The following is a 13,835-nucleotide window of genomic DNA, read 5'->3' as shown; positions in this document are numbered from 1 at the left end:
CTGCACGTCCAGCACGAACGCTTGTCCAACTGAGGCGCCAGGTGGAAGTGGCATGGCAAGCCGTTCCACAGGACTACATCCAGCATCTCTACGATCGTCTCCATGGGAGAATAGCAGCCTGCATTGCTGCGAAAGGTGGATATACACTGTACTAGTGCCGACATTGTGCATGCTCTGTTGCCTGTGTCTATGTGCCTGTGGTTCTGTCAGTGTGATCATGTGATGTATCTGACCCCAGGAATGTGTCAATATAGTTTCCCCTTCCTGGGACAATGAATTCACGTTCTTATTTCAATTTCCAGGAGTGTATATAAACGATTTGGGAGACAATCTGAGCAGATGTCTCCGGTAATTTGCATATGACGCTATCGTTTATCGACTAATGAAGTCATCAGAAGATCAAAACAAAATGCAAAACGATTTTTAAAAAATATCTGAATGGTGTGAATCGTGGCAGTTGACCTTAAATAACGAAAAGTGTGAGGTCATCCACATGAGTGCTAAAAGGAACTCGTTAACCTTCGTTTGCACGATAAATCAGTCTAATTTAAAAGGCGTAAATTCAACTAAATACCTAGGTATTACAATTACGAACAACTTAAATTGGGAAGAACACACAGAAAATGTTGTGGGGAAGGCAAACCAAAGGCTGCGTTTTATTGGCGGGACACTTAAAAAATGTAACAGATCTGCTAAGAAGATTGCCTACACTACGCTTGTCCGTCCTCTTTTTGAATACTGCTGCGCGGTGTGGGATCCTTACCAGATAGGACTGACGGAGTACATCGAGAAAGTTCAAAGAAAGGCAACACGTTTTGTACTATCGCGAAATATTGGAGAGAGTGTCACAGAAATGATTCAGGATTTGGGCTGGAAATCATTAAAAGAAAGGCGATTTTCGTTGCGACGGAATCTTCTCACGAAATTCCAGTCACCAACTTTCTCCTCCGAATGCGAAAATATTTTTTTTTTTTTACTCTAACCTACATAGGGAGGAACGATCACCACGATAAAATAAGGGAAATCAGAGCTCGTACGGAAATATACAGGTGCTCATTCTTCCCTACCGCAGTACGAGACTCTAATAATAGAGAAATGTGAAGATGGTTCGATGAACCATCTGCCAGGCACTTAAATGTAATGTGTAGAGTATCCATGTAGATGTAAATGTAGATGTAAATTCTCTGAGGAAATAGATACAAAAGTAAAGTGTTGAATTTACTCAAAGAGGCTTACCCAGCAGTTAAGGCACCTTACAAAACATATACACATATGTAATACGAACTGCAATATTTCCTTTTGGTATTCTCACACATATACATGTAGCGCTTGTGTCGAATACACAGCCAAAGTCAAATACTACTAAAACTAGTAAAATTAAAATGCATTGAGTCTAAGTTGAAGGCTTTGAAACTTTAAAAGACTTTCACGAACTGTAAGTAAATAAGCTGTATGAGAGGAAGAAGACATCTATTGAGTAAAGTTTAAGTGTTTTAAAACTTTAAGAGATTTACACAAACTGCAAGCCAATAAGCTGTGTGAGAGGAAGAAGAAATCTAAGAAGGGTACCCGCAAGAGCATTTTAAAGGAAGCGGTGTATATGAATTTTGGCAAGACTCTGTCTCCGACTAACACTACAACTAACACTGAATACAATAAACAGAAGTTATCTACGTACAATTCCGACATCCACTGTTTGTCAAATTCAGGGACTACATTTTATCTTCATATTTAATGCATTACTCTAGCTCAGTTTCTTAACGAGTAGCATCAAAAGTATGAACAAATGTGCAATAATATTGTTATACAGTTACAGACAATATTATTGCACATTGTTATACAGTTACAGAACCTGGCGGATGAATATGTGGTGTGCGCCTCACGGGGCGTGGTTATATGCATACATCCACGCTCAATCGTATCTCCAGATCCCGCCTTGGAAAATGGGATACACAAACAGGAAAAATACAATACAAAGACCGAAGTTTACATGATTGACAGACAGGACGAGCACGTGAGTTCCCTCCCACAAGTGACTAACAACACCGGCGAATCTAAGGGCTGCCTATAACAGAATTAAGTACAATAAATTTGGCGGGTGCAAGGAATAGGAGCCCGTACTAGACGGGACTAACTCTAAGAGAAAGGTAGGGGGCCACTAAAGCGGTCAGATAAACTGTGATGTGTAAAGAAAGGCAACTTTGGAATTTTGTGACGTTAAAACATCAGCTGTAGTTGCTAAATTTACTCCCATGACTGACACTACACGATCAGCTTGTTTACATATATTAGCATGCGAAGCCGGCCACGGTGGCCGAGCGGTTCTAGACGCTACAGTCTGGAACCGCGCGACCGCTACGGTCGCAGGTTCGAATCCTGCCTCGGGCATGGATGTGTGTGATGTCCTTAGGTTAGTAAGGTTTAAATAGTTCTAAGTTCTAGGGAACTGATGACCTCACAAGTTAAGTCCCATAGTGCCCAGAGCCATTTGAGCCATTTGAACCATTAGCATCGACTGGCTCTTTTAGCAGTGATTCTTCGTACCAAAAACTTGACCATAACTGGAAAGAGTGGAAGCCGCCATAGGGCAGAGCTTAATGGTAATATCTGCATATCTTGTGAGAAATGATTTCATGGGAAGGAGGGGTGTGGAACTACGCAGTCAGCGAATCGTTGAGAAAGATGGGGTCTCCTGGTACTGCAACATCTACAGCAGGAATCTTTTAATCAACGGATAGGATGTAAGAATCTCTGCTTATCAGGCAAGGAGTGAGGCATTAAAAAAGATTGCTGAGGATAAGAAGTTACAAAGAGGATGGGGGTACTTGAGAATTGCAGTCGGCAGAGAGTAAGGAAACAAGATGGTACGGTCGTTGAGAGTTTTGTTGTACACATGGAATTCTCGTTTAACCTGCTGATAAAGTTGCGCCAAGGAGTCTCAGTCAAGATTAGAATTTAATATATTAGCATATTCCAACCGTAATCGGGACTCGGTAGACCGTAGGAAATGTTAAAGTGACGAATGTACTTGTACTGGAGTTGGGTAGTAGGAATAAGCGAGATGAGCGGCGCTGGTACAGTCTACTGCGCTCAGTGCACCAGGCCCTCATCATTATGAAGCCTGTTGGAGGCTGAGTCGATATATTGTGGTCTTATGGGCTCTAGGTAGCGACTGCTCAAAGATCAATGAGGTACTGAAAATGAATTTCCTCTTTGCAGTGGAATGCCAGTTGGTGTGACACTTCCTGGCAAGTTAGAACTGTGTGCTGGACAGTGAGCAGCTACAGGGAACCTCTGTCTTTCGCAGGAAAGTGCTCTAGCGACTGAGCTATCCAATCACGACTCGTCACTTCGCTTCCGCCAGTAACTTTTCTCCTATATTCAAAATTCTTCAAAAGTTCTCCTACATACCTTGCGGGAAGGTAGGAGACAGATAATGGCGGAGGTGGAGGTGTGAGGGGGATTTGTGAATTGTGCGTGTACAGCTCAGTCGGTAGAGCACTTGCTTATGAAGGACAGAGATTCCATGTTTATGGTCGCGGTCCTGCACAAAGTTTTAGTCTGCCAGGAAGTCTCAAGGATGAGGTGCCTGCAGTGGGTGGGGAAGGTAACAGTTTGGGTAGGGTGTGGGCATACGTTGAGGGTTGTGATTTGGACACCCTACCTTGCCAGACTCCTTCCAACAAAGTACGCTTGGTTCAGCTGCTCTGAAGTCATTACCAGTCTTAATAGTGGTACTGACAACGAGAAGACTGAAAGTAAGGAAAGAAGATTAACAGATTAATGTCCTGTCTCCAGAGCAGTAATTGGAGACGGATTACGAAACAATGGCGACCGAGATCGACAGTGCCTTTTTCTAAAGAACCGTCCCAGCATTTATGTGGAGTGATTCAGGGAAGTCACAAAAAGCCTAAGTCTGATTAGCCGGACCCGAATTTGAACTGTCGTCCACCTTATCGCGAGTCCAGTGTGCTGATACTGGAAATGTCGCACTGGTGCCGTTCGGGACAATCGACAGATGGAGTTTGACAAGGCAGTGCCTACAGCAGAATGGGACCAGTAACTAAAAGTGTTTAAAGCTGATTAAGGAAAGCATAGAGGACAGGTTGTTGTTGTTGTTGTTGTCTCCAGTCCAGAGACTGGTTTGATGCAGCTCTCCATGCTACTCTGTCCTGTGCAAGCTTCTTCATCTCCCAGTACCTACTGCAACCTACATCCTTCTGAATCAGCTTTGTGTATTCATCTCTTGGTCTCCCTCTACGATTTTTACCCTCCACGCTGCCCTCCAATGCTAAATTTGTGATACCTTGATGCCTCAGGACATGTCCTACCAACCGATCCCTTCTTCTAGTCAAGTTGTGCCACAAACTTCTCTTCTCCCCAATCCTATTCAATACCTCCTCATTAGTTACGTGATCTATCCAAATTATCTTCAGCATTCTTCTGTAGCACCACATTTCGAATGCTTCTATTCTCTTCTTGTCAAAACTAGTTATCGTCCATGTTTCACTTCCATACATGGCTACATTCCATACAAATACTTTCAGAAACGACTTCCTGACACTTAAATCTATATTCGATGTTAAGAAATTTCTCTTCTTCAGAAACGCTTTCCTTGCCATTGCCAGTCTACATTTTATATCCTCTCTACTTCGACCATCATCAGTTATTTTACTTCCTAAATAGCAAAAGTCCTTTACTACTTTAAGTGTCTTATTTCTTAATCTAATTCCCTCAGCATAACCCGGTTTAATTCGACTACATTCCATTATCCTTGTTTTGCTTTTGTTGATGTTCATCTTATATCCTTCTTTCAAGACACTGTCCATTCCTTTCAACTGCTCTTCCAGGTCCTTTGCTGTCTCTGACAGAATTACAATGTCATCGGCGTACCTCAAAATTTTTACTTCTTCTCCATGAATTTTAATACCTACTCCGAATTTTTCGTTTGTTTCCTTTACTGCTTGCTCAATATACAGATTGAATAACATCGGGGAGAGGCTACAACCCTGTCTCACTCCTTTCTCAACCAGTGCTTCCCTTTCATGCCCCTCGACTCATAACTGCCATCTGGTTTCTGTACAAATTGTAAATAGCCTTTCGCTCCCTGTATTTTACCCCTGCCACCTTCAGAATTTGAAAAAGAGTATTCCAGTCAACATTGTCAAAAGCTTCCTCCAAGTAGGTTTGCCTTTTCTTAATCTTTCTTCGAAGATAAGTCGTAAGGTCAGTATTGCCTCACGTGTTCCAACATTTCTACTGAATCCAAACTGATCTTCCCCGAGGTCCGCATCTACCAGTTTTTCCATTCGTCTGTAAACAATTCGCGTTAGTATTTTGCAGCTGTGAGTTATTAAACTGATATTTCGGTAATTTTCACATTTGACAGCACCTGCTTTCTTTGGGATTTGAATTATTATATTCTTCTTGAAATCTGAGGGTATTCCGCCTGTTTCATTCATCTTGTTCACCAGATGGTAGAGTTTTCTCGGGACTGGCTCTCCCAAGGCCGTCAGTAGTTCCAATGGGATGTTGTCTACTCCCGGGGCCTTGTTTCGACTCAGGTCTTTCAGTGCTCTGTCAAACTCTTCACGCAATATCGTATCTCCCATTTCATCTTCATCCACATCCTCTTCCACTTCCATAATATTGTCCTCAAGTACATCGCCCTTGTATAGACCTTCCCGGTGGTATGTCAGTTGAAATTACAATTAAATCAATACAATGAAATGAATTCTCTTAGCTGCATACAGGCTTTGATATACGTCAACGGGGACACTTTAAATCGTTTGCCCCGCCAGGGACTCGAAACCAGGATCTCCTACTTACATGGCAGACGCTGTATCCTTCTGAACCACCGAAAACATAGCGAATAGTGCTACTGCACAGACTTATCTTTGGAACGCCTCCAGTGAGACCCACATTCACAACTTATTGTCCCGTACTATAGTCGTAGTGCTCCTGCCATTACACTCATTACTCGCGGCTATACCGATACCCGTAAGAATTCGAGCAATGTGTGTGCATCTGTCCAGATGATGGTCGAATGGCCGTTAGCATTAAGTATGTATATGTCCGAAAGAACAAATACCATCTTCAAATATAAACGTGTGTCAGTTTACGAGACCGGACCTGCTACTTCTCAATGAAGTAGCTCGTCAGTTTGGCTCACAAGGGCTGAGTGCACCCCGCTTGCCGACAGCGCTTTCTAATTAAGGTAGCTAAAATTTCAGCCAGGCAGTCCTCAACGTGCTAGTATGTATTCGTCAAAGCAAAGAGAAGCGTAATTACAGCATGACAAGTGTCATTGTGTATATGATCTGTGGTCAAATAAACGAGCTATTTGATTCATTTAATATGTAATCATTCGGGCACCAAGCCGTTTAAATACGTCAAACATGAACGTTACAGCAAGCACCGATGAGAGAGTCAACATCACTTCACATATATAAACGCTTTGTTTATACATTTCTCGAGCAGAAAATCGAATTTGCGAACAGGACACAGCAAGAACTCTGCCGTGTCCTTAGCAAAGGAACTATTCCAGCATTTGCGTTAAGCAGTTTGGGGATATGAGACTCAAATTGTCGATGACTGGAAAGTGATCTGCACCGCAGATCTCCTGCATGCTAACGCTGTTTGCTAACCGGTACGCCAACCCACTGCTCACCAAGTCTCCAACCCCGCTCCTGATTTAATAGCGGCGCTCTGTGGGGCTGGTAGTGACGTATCGCGCTGGTTTCCCAGCGCACAGTGGGGGACTAATAAGTTGGAAGCCGGCTTTCGGAACCACCCGACAAACCCCCCGCTGAATCCAACCCTTCGCCGCAGGTGAGTTGTCTTCCTGGGTTTTGTAATGTAGTTTCGCGTTCGCTAATGGCGTCGTAACTTATCTTAATCTCATTTTGACCAAAACAGACGCCTCCACGGACGTACAGAATTTTTAATAACGGCTAAAAAATTCAATAAGGCAAGTACGCTTTCATCTGTTGTAAGGTGAGACTGACTATGTACACAAGATTAAGTATATACATCTATGTGCATGTATTCCTAGTGGCCATTCTCAAAAAAAGTCGTGGCAAATGATTTTAAGACCGCAGAATTTCGGGTCAATTTACGAATGACGAATGACGATAACGTTTTCATTTGTACTCTGATCTCTTTTCGTTTCATGCAGTAGTCATACGGTGCGGCACAGAATGCGTGAACAACTCGTCTTAAAGTGAACCAATAGACTTTGCAGATACGCCTGTGAGGTTACGTTCCAGTAACTTGGAGAAGGCAACGTATGTCGGTGTTACTATGCAGAACAGAATGTTATTAGGCTCCGCCACATCTATAGGTACTGTGTGTTGTTATAAACTTCCGTCCACCGTTCACAAGATGGTATAAAGAAATCTGGTGGGTTGCTGGTTATGAAGAGTGAGTCTCAGATCTAGTCTGTAAATTGTGTCACTTCTCTTCGGGATTAGTTTCTTCCTCATGGTCGGGTATACTCAATTTTGTAAATGGACTGCAGTTGTCAATTTATGCATTAAACACTGGCACCATGACCGGCATACAAGCTCTAATATCCTGACAATATTAGGTAAATAATGAAATAGTGCTCCCTTGGTTCATTTTACATCAACATCTCTCTGTAACTACACCTATACTCCGCGAGCCACGTTATGATATGTGACGGAGAGTACTTCAGTAACAAATCTTGTTACGCCCCCCCCCCCCTACCCACCCCAACCACCACCCACGCTCCGAAGAGCGCAAAGTGCTCTCTAGCGAGCGCTTGGGCAGCTCCGCAAAGCCAGAAATAAAGGATGAATCCACAACTAATTAATGAATGTTAAAGCAGGTGAAAAATTCGTGACCTTTTGGTGAGGTATAAGTCGCTGCTCTAGCCCTAACTTCAACTTATATATAAAATACATCCGCGTATTAAAATGTAATAATTATAGATATGAAATAAACCTTTTAATAATAATCTTCTAGGTACTCAGATTCGGCTGCCGTCATTTTGAGACAAACAAGTAATTTGTTCAATACGGCGGTGGCTGTTAAAAAGATTCAAGTTTAAACGGAGTGTCTCCTAGCTCTTGAAGAGCACACAAATACAGAAAATCTCGCCGTTCCAACGGCCGACGCTGAGCCGGGTTAGGAAACTTCTGAGGCAAAAAGATAGGGGCCAGTTATATGGCCAATCAAGCGACAGCTAGCCGATTGACCACCCAGCAAGTTAGCACCACAACTAGCGTGAGGTACCGGCTATCTAACAAAACTCCCGACCACAGCCGCTCTGGGACATTCTGCAACGTCTTCTTGGAAAAGCCACTAGCTGCCATCTCGAGTTTTTCGCTACACTACGGGAGCGCAGCAGCATCAGTCACATGGTAACAGTCATCGAAGCCTGCCAGCAACTTTTTGCAGCCGAAGCCTAGTAATCTTGGTTTAGTACTCTCTCTCCAAGCTATGCTGTAGTTATAGGTCAATGTTCTTTTTTCTATATGTCGTTCTGAGAATGTTTTCTCCTGTCTGTGAAGGTTACTGTCGGTTACGAGTACGTATTTCAATACCAATTTTTGAATCTATCTGTTTGTTTATTTTAGAAATATTAAATATTTTGATTTGACGGAATTGTTTTTTTTTTTTTCTTGAGACATACGAGTCTCAAATTTATCTGAGATGATGATAGGAGATCAAGAAATAAATTAAAACTAGTGCTGCAGCCAGCACTTGAACCTGGGTCCCCCACTTCCTAAGCTGATGTGCTAGCCATTACATGACTACAACAATAAGGCCAACAGAGCTTCACAGACTACCTTGATCCAGTGCCCTCCCTAACACAAACTTGAATACACTGCTTCAGCCCATTTTCCCCTCGTACGTCTCAAGGAAAATACCATTTCATCAGATCAAAAGATCACCTACATCCGAGGTACAGGCAGGATTACAACATTAGGTAGAAATCAGAGGTGCAATTCGAACACTAGAGAGCCTCGACAACAGCGACGATTTAAGGAGGGAAATATGGGCTGAACGGGTGAATTGATGTTTGTGTTAGGGAGGGCACTGGAGTAGAATAGTCCATGCTGCTGCACGAGCTGCGCTACTATGGTAATGTAATGCTTAGCACATAAGCCTTGTAAGCAGGAGACCTGGATTCAAGACCTGGGTATGGCACATTTTTTAAATCATGTCTTCAGATTCTGTCATTATCGTAACTACATCATTTATTTATCAGTGTTGCTATTGCTACCACCTTCCCCCAGAACCCACTCAAATCGTGGCTCCCTGCGAGTAAAGTCGTAGTCCATACCTTCCACACAATCTGATAACTGGGGAGAATGTTAATATGCGACCCTAGCTTCCTATCAGTATTTATTTCGCCCGCTAGCTGGGGCGAGATCTTTTCATTCACGCCGCCTAGGATACGAGAATCTGGCATTAAGGTTTAGGTGGGATAGTGCACATTATATACGACAGCCAGTTCTCCCATTTCGCTTTCCAGTCGCGAATGTTCCGTGGGTAGGTGTTTGTATGCCTCGGTGTGAGATCCAGTATCTCTAATTTTACGTAGACTGTCTTCGGCGACATGTACGTAGGAAGAAGCAGTATATTGGTTGCTTTTTCTATTAAAATACGCTCTCGGATATTTTTGTAGTAAACGATTTCGTGATGCACAACGCCTGTCTCTCTGGAGTTGGTGAACATGGCTGGTTTCTAAAGTAACTTGTCACGAAGAGTGCTGCTATCCTTTGGACCTCCTCCATCAGTCCTTTTTGGTACTCAGCACTCTCTGAGTCCTACTGATCGTTCTGCAATTGTGTAAACACACAACAACTAGTTTTGCTGCCTGTTTCTGTTCATCATTCTACGCTTGTTTATGTTGATGTTCGACAACCAATCGCTGCACCAAGAGTCGATCATCTGCAAGTTTCACTGCATTTCGCAACAATTTTCTATCTTTGGCACTTCTCTGATGAAGATGATGTTGTATGTGTGAGGCGCTCAATTACGCAATCATCAGCGCCCATACAAAGTCCCAATTTTTACGCAATCCAAGTTGTTTCACAATCCAATCTAGTCACCGTCACGAATATGGGAGAAAATCCCCAACCGGGCCGGGAATCGAACCCAGGACCCTGTGATCGAGAGGCAGCAACGCTAGCCAATACACCACGAGATGCAAACCTTACCTCTCTGTACACTACAGGATCATTTGTGAGAAACATCATGGAACTTCCCACATCATCCGGCTCGATCGTTTCTGAAAAACAGTGCACTTGTAACATTCCACTGGGGTATTTACTTTTAGGTCTGAAGATTTCACGCCGTTGTGAATAACATGGTGTGTTTTGTTTACTGGGTGCTCATTAGTTCGCCGAGCGGTTCTAGGCACTACAGTCTGCCACCGCGCGACCGCTACTGTCGCAGTTTCGAATTCCGCCTCGGGCATGGATGTGAGTGATGTCCTTAGGTTAGTTAGGTTTACGTAGTTCTAATTTCTAGGGAACTGATGATCTCAGAAGTTAAGTCCCATAGTGATCAGAGCCATTTGAACCATTTTGCGCTTGAGTTCAGCCAACGGAGCTGGTCTGATATTCCGTCAGCTCGTATTTGGCTCATTAGATGGCAGTGTGGAACTGCATCGAACGCCTTCCGGAAGTCATAAAATATGGCATCAAGTTGGCCTCCTCTTTCTACTGCTTTCTGAGTCTCGTGAATGAAAAGATCGACGAAAGTATCACACGATCGTTGTTTCCGAAACTTATGTTGATTCCCACTCCAGAACGTTTAAGCTTTTCAGAAATGTTATAATAAGCGAACTAAAACTTAATTCAAAAATTCTGGAAAATGCTGAATCGGAGATATGAGCCTTTAGATTTGAGCGTCTGGTCAACGAGCCTTCTTGAAAACGGGAATAACCTGCGCATTTTTCCAATTACCGGAAACGCTTCTGCTTCTCCACCGACATTTAGTAGATCGCTGCTACAAGCGGAGCATATTCTTCCTCATTCGCTATATACAGTCGTGTAGGTATGCGATCAAGTTCAGGCTACTTACCTCTGTTGAGCGGATTCAGTTGATTTTATAACCCATGGTCGCTTATATCTACCTTACGATGATCGTGCGATGATTCGAAAGAGCAAACACATTGAGATCTTCCTCAGTGGTAAAATTTTGAGAAAAAATTTGGCACTTCAGCCTTTTCTTGGTCGATCTCTCTTTCGGTGCCGTTATGGTCACAGATTTGTTTCGGGACATTCCATTTATCCGAATACAGATTCAACGTATAACCCAAAGTGAGGAATTTCTCTTTTATCGATAAATATAATTTTACTTCGGAACTAGTCGAACCTACTCTCATTGCTACCTTGCACTAACTTGTCTTCATTGAGCGTTTGTCTGCAATTGATGCTTTGGTTGTCACCAGTTTGCAAAATTGGAAATTTGTGGTAAGGTCTTATGTGACCAAAGTGTTGAGGTCATCGATCCATAAGCTTGCGCATTACTTAATCTAACTTAAACTAACTTACGGTAAGAACAATAAACACATCCATACCCGAGGGAAGACTCGAACCTCCGACGGGGGAAGCCGATCGGGCCGTGACAAGACGCCGCTGACTGCGCGGCTACTCCGGGCGGCTGTCACCAGTTGATCCAGTCCTGAATCCGAGGCGTAATTTTATAATCTCGCAGTGTTAGGAGCGCTGCCCAGGTTAAGTCGCGTCTTGGGCCTTCCATTTCTAGCTACGGTGACTACAAGAAGCTTTGAAAGGCATGAAGTACAGAAAAGCTCATGGTAAAATGGAACGAATGGAGAACTAATTAAATATGGAGGGTTACCACTAGATGGTGATGGTGATGGTGATGATGATAGATGCTTAGGCTGTGTTTAAGTCTGCAGTGAAGGTTCTTCGCCTTCGTTTCAGCTCTCAAGCACTGATGTTGAGCGACTATGGACCATTCCCGTCCTTTACATGTCACGCGGCACATACACTGGTGAGCCATAACATTATGACCAGTGCCCACCGCGAGGTTGAATGTCTCATGGTGATGCAGTAAGGAAAGACTGTAAGGGGTACAAAGACGAATGGGCAGTCATTATAGCTGAGAAACATATTGCAAATGCGGAAATCCACTGACGTAAAAGGTTTTGACAAAGAGCTCATCGTTGTGGCGCTACGGCTGGGAACTAGAATCTCTGAAACAGCGGAGCTGATCGCCTGTTGGCGTACTACAGTGGTGAGTACCTACGGAAAGTGGTTGAAGGATGGTCGAACAACGAGTAGGCTGTATGGCGATGGACGACCACCTATCATCACAAAACTTAGCGGGCGTAGGATCCCCCACTGTATAATCCAGGATAGCCAGCGATCAGTGGCAGATCTGGTGACAGAGCACAAAGCCGGTGTAGGCACAAATGTTTCGTAGCACACCGTTCAAAGGCCACTATTGAACATGGAGCTCAATATCACACGACCCCCGTGTGTTGCTGTATTGATCCAATGACACGGTCAGTTGTGATTGCAGTCGGCACACGATCACTGAGGTTTCACCGTTCGTCAATAGAAACGTGTTGCTGTCGAATGAATCGCATTTGTTGTTCTACAGGGTCGAGGGTTGAGTTCTTACACGCCTTCATCCAGGTAAATGGCTGTACGAAACATATACCACGCCACAGATTCAGGCCGGTGAGGCAGAATTATTCTATGAAGTACACTGAGTTGCGCTTCCGTGGCAACTGCGGCGGTAATCGAAGGCATCATGACAGTAGTGGATTACATGGACATTATAGTGGACCACCTGCAGCACTACATGCTTGAAGTCTCACCCTACTGCGATGATATTTTCTAGCAGGAAAATTGTCCGTGTCGGAGTATCGGAATAGTGCTACAGTGTTTAGATGGGTGTTATTGTGAACACCCATTGAAATCTAGGCCAGCAAATGTGCCTGATCTGTACCCACTAGAAGACATGTTGAGCCCAGCTCGAGCCCTTAAACAGCCATCCAGCAATTTGCGAGAATTTCTTGATCTGTGCATAGTTATCTGTTGCCACATAAATCCACAATCCTCTCAAGGACTTGTACAATCCGTGTCAAACAGACTGTTTGTCACATTAAAAAAGTGGGGATAATGTTTGGGCTCATAGGTGAACTTCTCTAGGCGTGTTACATACTTGTCGGTACCGAAGCCACGGCGAAATAGGCCCCTGCCAAGGGCGGAGGCACTGAGAGAGTTCCAAAACTGACCGGTTTAAAAAGACAAAGGGCCTTTTCCTCGGCACGAGACTGAACATGCACACTGTTGACACTGTGACATTTCGTCCAATTAGCACACAAAGAAATATACTACCAAACACGGGTCACTTGAGTTACGTGTGCATTTGGTGCACTTGGCTCCTACGGCTGTTTTCAACATAATCAGCTCAAGTACAGCAATGGAGTTTGAGAGGTTCCATGCCCTCTTTTGCATGTCGCCACTTCGACGAATACTGAGAGGATCGTACGTCAATGGGCTTGAGCGACTGGCGGAACGACTGACGTCGGTAGACTTACGCCCTGTAAAATAGGCGAAACAGTATTGGTTAAAAACAGTCCTGGTTGCAATTTTAGTTTTTTATTTTTCCACGACGCGTTTCGCCTTATTTAGGCATCTTCAGGTTATCTTTTCTAGATGGACGCGATAGGCACGAAGATCTGCATTAACGCAGATCCTATATCTGTGTAGCAAAATAGTTTTTTTCTTTTTTTTTTTGGGGGGGGGGGGGGAGGGGGTTGCAAGTGGCTGCGGGAAGAAACACCACGGGCACAGGATCACGTCGGTACTGCTTCGGTT

The sequence above is a fragment of the Schistocerca gregaria genome, chromosome 5 (genome assembly GCF_023897955.1).
Source record: "Schistocerca gregaria isolate iqSchGreg1 chromosome 5, iqSchGreg1.2, whole genome shotgun sequence".
NCBI classification, from domain to species: domain Eukaryota; kingdom Metazoa; phylum Arthropoda; class Insecta; order Orthoptera; family Acrididae; genus Schistocerca; species Schistocerca gregaria.
Note: the sequence above shows the minus strand (reverse complement) of the source record.